Genomic DNA, 14,029 nt, shown 5'->3' with positions numbered 1-14,029 from the left:
AATAAAAGCGAAAACATGGGCCCCGAGTGACCAGCAACAATTTCATCCACTTCAAGGACACCGAAGCTGAAGGTCAGGGTGGTTTCCTGCAGTCAGCAAAGCCCATGGGGCAAGTTCCAGGGTCGAAGTTTTGAAACGCTTCCCTCTTTTTTGTGACTGAGACTGAACATGAAGCTTTTACTGGATCCAGTGAATTCTTCTTGGGCAGGAATGACAGTATCTAACTGGGCAGAGCAGATAGATGCACAAGGACAGAGCATGCCTGTCTCTGGGTCTAAGAAGCATACTGCATTGGATAAGAGTCAGCTGCAACAAGATTAACAACTGCAACAGGATTACACAGTCCAGCCCTAGAAAGGCAGCAAGACATAAAGAGCAAGCAGGATCTTTCCTAGTATCGGCATTCCCCCGCCACCGCCCGCAAGCTCATAGCTTGGAACCACCTCCTCTCTGCCATGTCCAGGTATCACCCCATCAGCTCTGCGTCTTGCAAATGACTTTATCTAATTATTTTTTCCACCTCTTCATTAATTCAAAAATCATCTTCCTAATGTGTCCCAGATTCTAGAGAAATATAAGTAAACAAAAACGGAACTTACAGTCTGTCCACTGATGTCACTTTCCTCAATCACTTTTTTCTGTGGCTCCTTGTGGTTGTTTCAGGAGGCTTAAGTAAGGAGAAGAGATAAGTGTGTTGTCAAGCCACCATATTTACCCGAAGTCCTATGGCTAGCCTCAGGGTTTACTTGTGAGTCTTGGATATAGGAATATCTCTGAGAGCACTTTAGGAAACCCGATGACTCATCATGTCAGCCTAACACCCCCAAACTAATTGACTAAAAGCAAGACTTAATGAAACTTTACAAGTTATTATTATGATTTATTAAAACCCTTCCCAGTAAAAGGAGAATGTAATGCTCTCACCCTTCTCTTTATTTATAAGAAAATTTCCCAACCTTGCCCAAGATTTTCTCCTATTCACTTGATATTTGAGGGTTTGCTGAAAAGTTCCCTCTCCTTCGTGAATGAGCATCACTGTTGCCTACAGATTAAAGGCCAAACACTCCAGCATGGCACCCTAAGCCCTCCATGACTTGACTGCAAACAACATTTGAGCCAATCTCTCCAAAGCATCCCTCCAAACATTGATAGTCACACCTCACTGCTCCTCCCACACCAAATATTGTATTACCTTTATTCCTGCTCGAGCTGCTTCCTCAGCCTGAAAGAGACTCCACTTCCTCATCCTTTAAACCCCCATTTACCGGCTCTGTGTTGCTTCCGCTGTATAGCCTCCCTTTATCCTTGGTCAGAATCCACTCGTCATGCCTATGCAAGCCTGCAACATGTCTTCATATCTCTGTTTAGAATGTTCTCGTCTTGGCTTGGCTTGTTGTTGACAGCTAACTTCTATTTTTCATCCCATGGTTTGAAGCTCTTGAAGACAGGGATTTAGTCCATAAGATAGGCACTAAATAAATGTTTGTTTAAATCTGTTTTTAAAAGAGACAAACATTAACTGTGGTGGAAAATGAGCCAAGGATGAGCTCACAGTTGGCAAATATAGGGAGTTTGTAGCAGAGAATCTCACTCCACCCAGGAAACCATGACACCAAATTGTACAACAAAATTGTTAGACCTCAATAATTTGACAAATGCCCTCCTCAGCCTTGTCCGCCTGGTGAGAATCCATCCATTCCCCTCTTTTCCGTTAAAGCATCACCTTTTCTGGTGGCAGCCCTGGTCAGAAGCAGCTGTGCCCTTCTTACATTCCCTAAACATTTGGTACTGAATTCCTTTTGAAAAACAATCACATGGTGCTATAATAATTTCCTTACCTGTTTGCCTACTCCCCCCACTGGACTCTGACCTTTATTTTATTTTTTTTCCAACTAGAATCCCACATGCACAGAATTAAATTCAGCAGAATCTTTGGTTCATCATTAAACTCTGCATTCTCCCTCCATTCTATCTTTCTGATTAAGCCAAGTCCTATGTGGCTTATTGTGGTCAATTCTGGGCATCCAAAGAAAACAATACACATTTGCTGTCCTCAAAGAACCGAAAGCTAACATCTTTTCTTCTTTGTAACCCCACCACTTAGCTTAGTGCCAGGCACATGGTAAGTGTGCCTTCTGATGAATCCGTTTATTCTGTCTGATTACTGAATGTTGGAGAGCCCCCCAAATTAGATTTTAGAATGCTTATTGCTTCCATCAACACACTTCTGAGATTCTCATCTAATCCCAAAGCCTTAAGTATCATCCTAAATATATATCATCAGTCTCAGTCCAGATGCCAAACTCCAGACTTACCCATCCAACTCCCTCCATGAAATCTCTACCGGAGTATCTCATAGGCATCTCCCATTTCGCATATCCAAAACAGGATTCTTTTTTTTTTTTTTAAGATTTTACTTATTTGTCAGAGAGACAGAACACGAGCAGGGGGAGTGGCAGGCAGAAAGAGAAGCAGGTTCCCCGCTGAGCAAGGAGCCCAATGCGGGACATGATCCCAGGACCTTGGGATCATGACCTGAGCTGAAGGCAGATGCTTAATGCACTGAGCCACCCAGGTGTCCGACAAAACAGGATTCTTGATCCAACTCCCAGTCAGCCTGTCACCAAACCTGCATCTCCCTCAGTACTCTCCTTTTCTTTACATTTACCCAGTTTCTTAAGCTAAATCCCCTGCATCTATCCCTGACTCTTCTTTTTCTAATATCCCCACAGCTAATCCATCGGAAGTGGTGTTGGTCCTCCCCTAGTATAGATTTGTTTGTTCATTGTCTGTGTCTCCCCTTAGGAATAAGCTCAATGAGGGTAGAAATTTTGTTCATTTTGTTTATTACGGAATCCCTGGAACTTAGCATATGACAGGTGCTCAATAAACATTTGTTGAATCAAATTTAAACAAATATTTGTGGAAGAAAGAACAAATGAGTGCATGGTATCTCAAGCCTGCCCTCTAGATAAATAATTTTAGAGAGTAGCAGTTGCAACGCTTTCATTCAGAGTGAGCTGCAAGGTTGTTTTCTGCTAATATTTTAGAACCCAGAAATACTAGTTCTAAATATAATGAGAAAATATTGGTTCTAAGTAATAATGAGAAAACAAAAAGAAAGCTGTTTTTAAATTCTTCCATCTTTATAAGATCTTTATAAGACGTAACTATGTCAGAGGTATTTTGCTCCAAAGAATGGAAGAAGTCATGAATGGATAAAACTTCTCTGATTGAATATTCTTGTCAAATATTGGCTTCTGCTACAGAATAAAATACTATCCATCCCAGTGAAATCAGACTTTATTTTTTTTCCAGGAAAAGGAAGGAGAGAAAAACACAGAGATTGGAGCCACAACCCTATCTGCACGTCCAGCGTTCCGTGCAATGATAATAAATGGCAGAAGAGCAAAAGAGATACGCAGAGAAGCTAGAAGTAGTACCTTGGCTTCTCCTGTGGGATTTGAACCAAAATTGGGTCATATGTGGTCGGCAAAGATTAAAATAGCACTGAAACTGGTACATGCCCAACAGTGCCAGATGGAACATCTACCCCAATTCCTGGAATCTGTCCAGATTATTTCAATTCTGGATCAAGGGAGGTGTTCCTGATAAATAAGGTTGGTCCCAGACCCTGGGCCAGGATAATGTTTTCATGACCCTATGGTGTTTGTCTGAATTTACTGTTCACCCCGCCTCACCAAGGGAAGAGACTGCAGCACCTGTAATCTTTTGAAAGGAAGAGGAGAATCATAATTGCACATATAGATAACATTGTCATTTTAAGTCTCTATATGGAATCACATCTGAGACATTTACGGTCTCCCTCAGAGTTATTCAAGAGGCAGGTTTAACAATAAATGTCAACTCCTGTTACCTAGAGTGCCGTACACAGATCGCATGGTGAGGCGTTGAAAGGCAACACATTTCTGGAATAAAGTGAATGCTGCACACAAGAAGAAGGTTCCAAAACCCGGGGAAAAATCTCGGAGTTCAGTGGGTTCTGTGGGCCCTGTTTTATGTTTCAGGTTGGACCTTTACATGCAAAATGAATAATATTATCTGAACTCTTGGAAGCAAATAGAAATTTAACCAATTGAATTCTCATCTCCCAGAGATGTGGTTCCCTGGCACCTGTGACTATGTCTGTTAGTCCAGGTCCCGTGAGGAAGAGACACCAAGGGGACATTAAACATGGTGAAGAAATTCTGTTAGAGAGAAAATAAGAAGGAACCCGGGGAGCCATCAGACCCTGTAGCAAGTCTAAGACTTCCAAAGGAAGCAGAGAAGAAGGAAGTGTCCCAGACCACCATGCAGTCTCTAGAAGGTTCAGCAGAATCATCAGGGCATCACCAAGCCCAAATCAGAAGAGTCCAGTATCTCCCAGGGCTCACTCTGTTTTAGCATTCCTGCCATCTGCAGTCCCTGGCTGGGAGCCACCTGTGGGAGATGTGGCCTCAGCATGAATGCAGCAAAGGAGCTCAGTGTCTGGCAGTTGGGACTCTTGGTCGACTATACTCCCTGGAGTTGGGGGTTTGCAAGGGACCTTCTCATGGTTGCTGCATGAGAATTCTCGTGGCTCAGGGATAGTACTGATGCAGAATAGTAAAGGCAGTATTTCCCAAGTACATGACAAATGTTAACGTTCTTTCTGAGCAAGAAATTATAGTTAGCTAGTTAAGGAATGTTCCAAAAAAACTATCTCCAGCTTCTGGCTCTCAAAAATTTGTGCTTCTTTCCAGACACAACTCATCCCAGAGTACTAGGTACTATAGGGTCAAACGCCATGCAACTTTTGAACTCTAATCACCATCAGGAGCCTCGGAGCTAAATCTCCAGGCACAATATCTCCAAATCCTCAGAGTTTCTAGATTAATCCATAAACCTTAACATTAAAAGGAATGAAATGTCACCTTATTTCTAAAGGCTGAATGAACTTGTAAGGTTCTGGCTGTTTGAATCCCCCTGCCAATGAGAGATCACTGGGGCTCTGAAACCCTTCTGCTCTTGGACTGGGAGAGTGACTGGAAGAGCCGGAAGAGGAATCTCCAAGAATCTAGAAAGGGTTCTTTCAGAGTGGGGTTCCCCAGGCAAAGTTAGATGGGAGGGAAGGAAATGACCTCATGTTCCACAAACCCGGCTAGTTTACTCCGACTTCTGGCAAGATGACAGACTAGGGATCAGAAATCTGCACGTGCACATGATCATTTTATTCCAAATGGGCATTTAAAGGAGACAGATGGAGAGAAAGTACATTTCAGTGGAGCAGAGTATTTGTCCTTTTATTTCCTAGGACAAGTTCTAAGAGGAAAGGGAACTATCAGGTTCATCTAGGAAGGACACTGGTGTGCCTCTGGAGGCCAGTTGTGAGCTGCCAAGCCTGACCAGCTTCAAGGCCAGGGGAGACCTAGTGAAACTGAGAAATCAAGAAACTGAATGGAGGTCAAGTGCTAAATTTTGATTCCATTTCCTTGGACCCTTCTTCACCCACCCGGCTGGGAGGAAAAGTCGGGCTGGGAGTATGAGCTGGAGACAGGGAGAAGACATCACAGCCTCTCAGCAGCCAATCTGGGGCTGGCCTTTCCTTGCTCCTCCTCCTCAGGGGTCTGGGACCCCATCTGGAGAGCCTGCCCGCCCGGTTGCAATTTCCTGGATTCGTTCTGCCCAGGGCACCACAGGGCTCTAACCAGCCGAGCTGGGGAGGAACCTAAAAATAGTAAACCAAACAGACTCAACAGTGTCTAGGATGACAGCAAAGGATAAAAGAAGGCAAAGTGGTCTCTGCTCACAGGGCAGAGGAAGGATGGAGACGGCTAATACATCATCTGCTGCCGCTGAAAGGTTTACAAAAATCCGGTTATATTTTTTAATCATCTTGCATTTTAGACCTTTAAAGTACAAATAAGGATTTCAAACATATCAAGGGAACAAATTAACTTAGAAAAATGGTAATGCTTTCCAAGGTTGCACCTGCCATGAAATTGCTCCAAGTTTGCATTTTCCCCAGGTCTCGGGAGTGTCATTAGGCCAGATTGATTGTCCTCCTCCCCTGAACAGCTCCCACATTAGAGGGTTATTGTATGGAAATTAATGGAAGGTTGGGAACATTTTTTTGCAGCTGCAGTAGTTAGAGTCAGTTTTGATTATGCGATAGAAAGCCGCCAGATGGGGGAGATCTTTTTGCGTTATAGCTGCCTCCTTCATTATCACTGAGTCAGGCTTAGCACTCGCCACTGCCCTGGGTATGGATGTTCTGAGGCCCTTTGGACGGTGCTGTATACATTGATTCCTCTCTGTTTTTCAAATGTTTCCCCACTTGATTTCCCCATCAGTACTCCAATTTGATGTGAAACTTAAAACCAGTCTGTTCATTGCTCACTTTCTCTTTCCCCGCCACTGATCCTCGCTCCACACCCCTACCCCATCACCCCATCACCATCACTGGATGCAGGAAGAAACTGGGAGTTTTCCCGACCCTCCACTCTTCTAATCTATTTATCTCCTGAGAGAAACTCTTGAAGGGGCCTAAACCAGCAGAGCCCCAATGGCCTCAGGGGATTTCAAGGTGAGAATTAAGCGTTGGATGGGCTGCTCAGAGAGCTGACAAGTGAGAACTGACAGTTTGCCTCTCCTCCCATTCTGTCAGGAGCTTTCAAACATCCCAGGAAAACTGGGGCTCTGGCAGATTAGGAGTTGATCTGCTTGTCATGCAGGGTCAACATCAGATGAAAGCAATTGAGGGCAACAAGACATGATGGAACAGAAAAGGCGAGGGCTAGGTGCAAATTGCCTGGGGAGGGGTGGGGGAGGGCCGTGGCGGGGCGTGGGGTGGTGTGACCTTCGGGAGGTCCTTTCTATCTAAAAATGCTAAACCTCTGTGTCTGTGCCCCACTTTCTACATTCACGCAAGCGTTCCTTCATTTTCTCTTCCAGTATTTCCTGCGTATCTTTCTGCCAAATATTGTGCTAGGTGCTGAAGCTGGGAAAAGAAAATATGTTGATGAGGCTGGGTTGCTGGTGGTCTTAGAAAATGCTCCCCCCCTCCCCTGCCCACGACCCAGAACACCACTGTGGAGAGGCCAGATATGTAAACGCAAAATTACAATATCGTTTGTCTAGCCTGGGTTAACGTTCCAGCAGAAACCCATTAAAGATGCTTTGGGAGAATAGCAGAGGACACAATGACATCTGCTTGAATAGAGCAGGGCAGAGAGAAAAGGGGGTGGGGGGAAAGAGGAGATTTTTCAAATGAGGTTGCCGAGGAACTGGTGGCTGAGCAAAAGCAGAGGAGATGGGACTCCGATTAGAGCAGTACGAGCAAGTGTTTGAAAGACAGGCGCCCACGCACAGAAAAACAGGTGGTTTCTTGGAGAACCTGCAGGGCAAAATGTGATAGGAAATAGGCTGGACAAGAAAGTGGGAACTGGGGGCGCCTGGGTGGCTCAGTCGTTAAGCGTCTGCCTTTGGCTCGGGTCATGATCCCATGGTCCTGGGATGGAGCCCCGCATCGGGCTCCATGCTCCTTGGGAAGCCTGCTTCTCCCTCTCCCACTTCCCCTGCTTGTGTTCCCTCTCTCGCTGTCTCTCTCTGTCAAATAAATAAATAAAATCTTTAAAAAAAAGAAAGAAAGAAAAGTGGGAATTAGATTATTAGTAAGCTAATAGATGTGCTAAGGAATGAGGACTGTATCAAGGACAGACATTGAGAATCTGGTGGTTTTTAAGCAAAGGCCTTTCATTACTATGCTGTTTGAGAAAGTACGGCCTGGGGGCTGTGTGGAAGGGGCACTGATGTGGGATGTGGGGGGACCTCAGAGGACGAGCCCAACTGGGTGAGATCGTGCTGTAATTGTCCAGGTGAGAGCCAGTGAAGCCTCTAACCCAGCCAGCCAGCCAAAGGCCAGCCATCCTAAGATCCTCTCAGAGCTCACATGCCAAGGATGGGTTTAAAAAAAAAAAAAAGTTAACTTAGAAAAATTACCATCTAGTAGTTTAATAAGTTCCCTGACATCCTAAATAACATCTCCTGCCTCCAGTAAGTGAGGATGGGGTCAACCTAAAATAGATATTTGCCAATGGTCAAGACTGGACGGCTGGTCCCTGGCTTGAAGGATGCTTCCAGGACAGCCTCTGAGTGGGCTGCACAGCCCACGCCATTGACCTCATGAATCTTCTCCTTAATCCAGGGAGAAAATTAACTCCTGCCTTTGAAGAGTGTCGTCTGCCCTCAAGTTATAGTCCCTCTGTGGAACAAGAGCAGACCTGCTCTTTCTTCCTAGAAATCAGTCACAGAGAAGCAGATGATACTTGCATTCCCCAAACCTGTCCCACCCACCTCCCCCCTGCCCCCCACCCGGCACCCACCCACCACTCCTTTATCATCTTGCCCACATCTAGGTCTCCCACCTTTCACATTCCCCACACCTGGGTTAAGCGTCTGTTGTGAGAGTACCAGCTGTTATCAGGAAGAAGCAATAGCCAATTGGCCATTACTATCTCAAATTCCTCCTGCTTAAATCAGCCTGGGGATTTACGTTGGACACCTCCAAAATGATATACTAGAAGCCAATTTCTCTTCCCGCCTTGGGCAGCTACCTTCCACCTGGTCCAGTAATCCTCTAAGCTCATTTGGGAATCCGGCTCATCTTGGTCCCTTTAATAGCCTTAAAGGGACAAACTGATTCCCTGGGGTTGGTAATTTATAATCCCAACAGCATCCTCTTGGAAGAAAAGGAGGGAGGCTCCATCTAAGGCCTGCCTCCTGCTGAGAGCTTTGCCTGCAATTCCTTTCCTTTTTTTTCTCCCCATCTATCCCTCCCACAAACAGTGAATACAAAGATGGTGAAAAGTCTTGTAAATGTCTAGCCCTGGTGGTAGGTATTATTATAGGAAGGGAGTTGTGATTATTTTAGCTCCTGAAGTGCTTGGGGTGCTTATACTGGTTTTTGTTGCTCTAAACGTAAACTGTTGCCGGCTGCTTCGAAAGGGTGGGGTAACGCCAGTTCATGATACTTCATATACTGAAGAAGCTAGCTCCCTTGTAAAAAATGCTCTAATTACATCAGTTTGATGAAATGCTTAATAATTGAAGACCCCATCCCCATTCCCACTTTGGATCGTTTACTTCTACATATCCTAATCTAAGAAAAGCATCACGGATTCAGGGTGGCCTGATTTTAGGCTTCTAAGACATCAAAAGGATAATCTCAAGTATGTTTTCAACCCAAGATGTCATTAACATGACTCATCTTTTTTTTTTTTTTTTTTTTTTTTGGTTCAGTGCCCCCTCAGAGTATAATTCTGAAGAAAAGGACTCGGGCATGTGTTTGGGGAGCCTTCTATAGATTCCCCAAAATAGATGATCTAAACAGCAAGCACAGACAGCCTATTTGAAAAATGCATGGTGACACTGATAATGGGATCACAGACCAGGAAATGAGCATGACTTGGTGGACTGCCAAGCTGACAAGGGATGGCAGGCACAAAGAAGATTCTACATCAGTAAAACCAAGGCCAAGAGAGAGTGCCAGATCTGACCAGTAAGTAAGCAAAGCATTAAGTCCTTTCTTCTAAGATAGAATAATCTGGAAAGCTGTCTATTCCTACGTGGGGACCCACTTCCACATACTTCCAGACTCCATCAGACTTTGAGATGCGAAGAATCATGAATTCTCATCTGAGTAAAATAACCCCCTTGAAGATTCCTAAGATCTATCTTAAAAGTAGAACGGCATAAATTTGTTTGAAAATACGCAGGGAAAAAAAGCTATAGGTTTTGCTCTCAAAAAACCTCACATATACAGAATCTTTGCTTATAATTTTAAGAGGCTCAGGAGATCTCTGAAGCCTCGCAACACAGAGCAGAATGGGAAGTCCCTAGTGTGATAAACGGCAGTGGTGATGCCCATCAGAGAAGTGAATCCATGCATGCATTCACTCCATGAACTTATATACAATGCCTATGAGGTGCCTCGCCCTATGTTAGATGATATGAAAGAATACAAAAGGGGTGGGGGAGCATCTTCTCTGCCCTCAACAAAGTGACAGGTATGAGAGTGCCAAGAGGAGATCCTGGCTGAATCCAAACAAATTTCCAATGGGAGGCTGATGCCTTTCCTTCCCCAGTGTTCATTTTCCCAGGGTGATTTATGTGAGAATGGGGACCTTCTCCAAAAGAACAACACCCTCAATTCTCCATGTTGGGAATTCAGAGAGAAATAGACTTTTCTGGAATTTTGGGATTGGTTTGAAGAAGAATCTGGTGAAAGCCAAACCACAGGGGAGGACTGTGGGATCCACCCCTGGAACGCAATCTACTCTGAGGGGAGAAAAAATCTGGTGTGATGAGGCAGATCTAGCAACATGGTGCGAGGGCTAGAGAAGAGCACTTAGCATCCTGGATGCGCAGGTATCTTCCAAGAAAACAAAAGCTGGTGCATGAACATGAACAAATCTTGAATCCTAGGGGGGTCCAGGTAACACTGCTGTGGGTAACCTCTGAAAGCTTGCAGGAACTGAGAGGTGATGACTGGGGATCTGGAACAGGAGGGATTGCCAGTCAGCAGCTCAGGGGGGAGCAACAGTGGGTAGAACTGCTGTGAGAGCAAGTGCCACCAGCCCAGGTGGAAGAACCGTGTGCCGCCACAGGAGGAACCGCAGAGGTGGAGGATTAGCTTTGTGGGCAGCATCCCAAGGAGGATGACAAGATGGTGGCTGGAGGTACCGGATAGCAGTAGCAGAAACAATTAACACGGCTCCCGATTGGTGAAGGGAGGAGGGTGGGAACTGGGGAAGGCACCAGCAGTAGTAACAAGGCATCTGCTCGTGAAGCTGTGGCTAAGAGGAGAGTGAGGGCGCCACTTCCCTGGCCATAGAGACTGACGGGCCCCGTAGCTATTTATAGGACAAAGCACGCCACATCCTGACTGGTGTTCAAAATCTCTAACAACCCCAATGCTGGGGGCATCGACCAGTAAAAACAAACACCAGCTATAGGACCGGAGCAGGGTTAGGAAGCCTCTTACTGGGCCAGGTGTAAGCCTGATAGGAAGATCACAAGGAGTTTCTGGGAAGGCCCCAGGGTGGGGGCTAGGACAGCCAGGACGATTGTGGGAGCAGTTTACTTAGGGATTTGGAGTCGCCGTTATTTACACACCACCATAAGAGTCTTTTGATATTTTAACAACCTGTATGACCACGCTGGAACATGCCAGCTAAATATCAACTCTGGACAAAGTTAACCAAGAATACAGAGCACTGTTTAATCAAATGTCACTTGAGAATCTAAAAGAACTGAATGCATAGAAACAGAGTAGAGTAGTGGTTACCGGGGGCTGGGGGTGGGGGAATTGGGGAAATGTTGGTCACAGGGTACACACTGGCAGGGAGAAGATGAGTAAGTTCTGGGGATCTAATGCACAGCATTGTGATTATAGTTAACGACACTGCGTTATATCCTTGAAAGCTGTTAGGAGACTAGACCTCACATGTTTTCACCACAAAAAAGAAACGATAATTATGTGATATGGTAGAGGTGCTAGCTAATCCTGGGGGAGTAATCATATGGCAATATATAAGTGTATCAAACCAACACGTTGTATGCCTTACACGTATACAATTCTATATGTCAATTATATCTCAATAAGAAAGGGCTAACAGGGGCTCCTGGGTGGCTCAGTTGTTACGCGACTGCCTTCAGCTCAGGTCATGATCCCGGGGTCCTGGGATCAAGCCCCACATCAGGCTCTCTGCTCAGCAGGGAGCCTGCTTCTCCCTCTCCCACTCCCCCTGCTTGTGTTCCCTCTCTCACTGTGTCTCTCTCTGTCAAATAAATAAATAAAATCTTAAAAAAAAAAAAAAAGACAGGGCTAACAAAGGATTTTTTTTTAAGAGGGGGTACTAGAACTCTTTTGTATCCTGTGTATGGTGATAGTTACACAAATCTATACATATGTTAAAATTCTTGGAACTGTCCACTAAAAGAAAAAAGTTCAATTTTCCTGTATGACCATTGAAAAAATAAGATAAAATTACCACCCTGTTTTCAGCGTGACACGCCATGTGTTTTAGGCAGCACTGGCAGTCCTCATGAGGATTGTTCTCCTTGTCACTTACAACCACCTGGTGAGTTCTTCTCCCCAGGACCCCCTCCCCCCAAAAGAAAGTCACTGGGGAGGCCTAGGCAAAGCATGCTACAGGATGTCATCAGGAAGAGACGTCCCCATTGGCTGCGGAGGAAGACTGCAGGAAGACTGGAGAGTGAAAAGAAACTCACATGGAACTAAAAATCTGAGATGGGTTCTGGTCCTGACCCAGCCCCTTACCTAGCCCTGCAACTCGGACATTCTTGTGAAATGTGAGAAAGTACCTAAGGAAGAAGGACCTTGGCAAAGTAGACATGGATCTGGCTTTGAACGATGTGAATACCGGGCTCAAAAGTGTGAACTTTAGAGCCATGCTCTGGAGTAAACTTCGCCAAGGGGTGTGGGATAAGAATGACAGAGAGAAGAAAGGCTTCAAGTTTCTCAGCAACATATTTCCTGAGCAGGTGTTTGGCGAGAGATCTGAATGTTGTTATTGTCATGTGGCCAACAAGAAAATGTCAACAGCAACATTTAATAGCTTTTGGTCGAAATAATATGAGAAATCTATGCAGAAGAAGAAATAGCTGTAGTTTGAGTTCTGTCCAAGTGACTGCCACCTGCCATTAGGCAGAAAAGGAAAACAAGGCTGAGAAAACGACAAGGCATCACAGGAATACGGAATGCAAATCAAAGAGATGACAATAGACGGGCTTGTCTGTAGCCTGAGAAATGAACAGAGAGCAGGAGGGGGAAAGGATGACCCTATTCCCACAAAGCTTCTGCAGCCCCAGCTCAGAAGACTGCTGGGCAGATGATAACCACTCATCTTGGTACTGGATTCAAGCAGGAAGTGGCAAAGCATACTTAGTGCCCTGAGACTTGCCTCTTCTTCTCTACAGGCTGGAAGGAAGACGGGTGATGTAAATAGCACTGCATGAAGGATAATGACAAGGAAGTGACAGGGCCACCAAGCTACTGACTTTGAAGCTTTACCACTGGTGGCCCCCTAATGGGAATGGCCCCTTCAAAGGTCGCATCCTTCCTGAAGCCCACCCCCACACTTGTATCCAACAACATCTCCCTTCTGAGCACTTCGTCTGAAGTCTGCATTCTGGCATGTCTGAATACTGTTTTGTATCTGAATACTGTTTTGTATCGTTCTTGAATTTTGTTCCTTGTACTGGCTTAATTCCTCCACTAAACTTTAAGTTCCACAATGACATTAGATGTGAATTTTTGTTGTTAATGTTTTCATGTTTCACAACATACAACACTCCATATTCTCCTAGGCACATAAATAAGAAATATATATTAAGCAATTACTGAAACTCATTTAAATGAAACCATTCATTCTCCAAGCAAATATTGAAGGCACACCATGATCCAGATACTGGATCAAAGCAGGAGAGAAAGGAGAGAATCTAGCTACTCAGTAAATAAAGGCTCTGATCCTGGGAAGCCCAGCTGCCAAGAAGGGGTATCGGACTTCCTAACCAAGATTTCCGGGAAGAGAAGGCAGCAGGTTTTCAAGTTGCCATCACGAGATGTGTTGCCCAAGAAGTAGTGATCAGAAACCATTACACTACCAAGGAAGTACTGAGGACCTCATCAGTAGAATTAACTGTCCACCATACCAGCACCAAACCCATTTTGCTTTACATTTCTGACTGCCTCCAGCCTGGCCAAAAGTCTCCAGAGAGGGTCAGGAAAATACTACATCTATAAAACCAGGGTAAGACGCCATGAAAAAAAGAAACAATAACAAAACTATTGGAGGGAGTGCCTAACTGGCTCAGTCAGTAAAGTATTCAACTGTTAAACTCAGGGTTGTGAGTTCAAGCCCCACACTGGGCATGGAGCCTACAAAAAAGAAGGAAGGGAGGAAGGAAGGAAGGAAGGAAGGAAGGAAGGAAGGAAGGAAGGAAGGAAGGAAGGAAGGAAGGAAGG

The 14,029-nt window shown here is 45.0% G+C and overlaps 1 long non-coding RNA gene across 1 annotated transcript in view; it reads right to left on the bottom strand.

The window, feature by feature from the left end:
• Positions 1–599: 599 nt before the first annotated feature.
• LOC141373962 (uncharacterized) overlaps positions 600–14,029 on the bottom strand; it is a 30,424-nt gene continuing 16,994 nt past the window's right edge. Inside the window, exons 2-3 of the long non-coding RNA XR_012380417.1 lie at positions 1,266–1,493; positions 600–667 (exon numbers count right to left, since the gene is read on the bottom strand). This is a non-coding gene — a long non-coding RNA (uncharacterized lncRNA). The remainder of the gene's footprint in view (positions 668–1,265; positions 1,494–14,029) is intronic.

The sequence above is a fragment of the Callorhinus ursinus genome, unplaced genomic scaffold (assembly GCF_003265705.2).
Source record: "Callorhinus ursinus isolate GAN/ISIS: 27379988/994484 unplaced genomic scaffold, GSC_fseal_2.0 scaffold13, whole genome shotgun sequence".
In the NCBI taxonomy this organism is placed as follows: Eukaryota; Metazoa; Chordata; class Mammalia; order Carnivora; family Otariidae; genus Callorhinus; species Callorhinus ursinus.
Note: the sequence above shows the minus strand (reverse complement) of the source record. Positions and strands in the feature narration are given on the sequence as shown.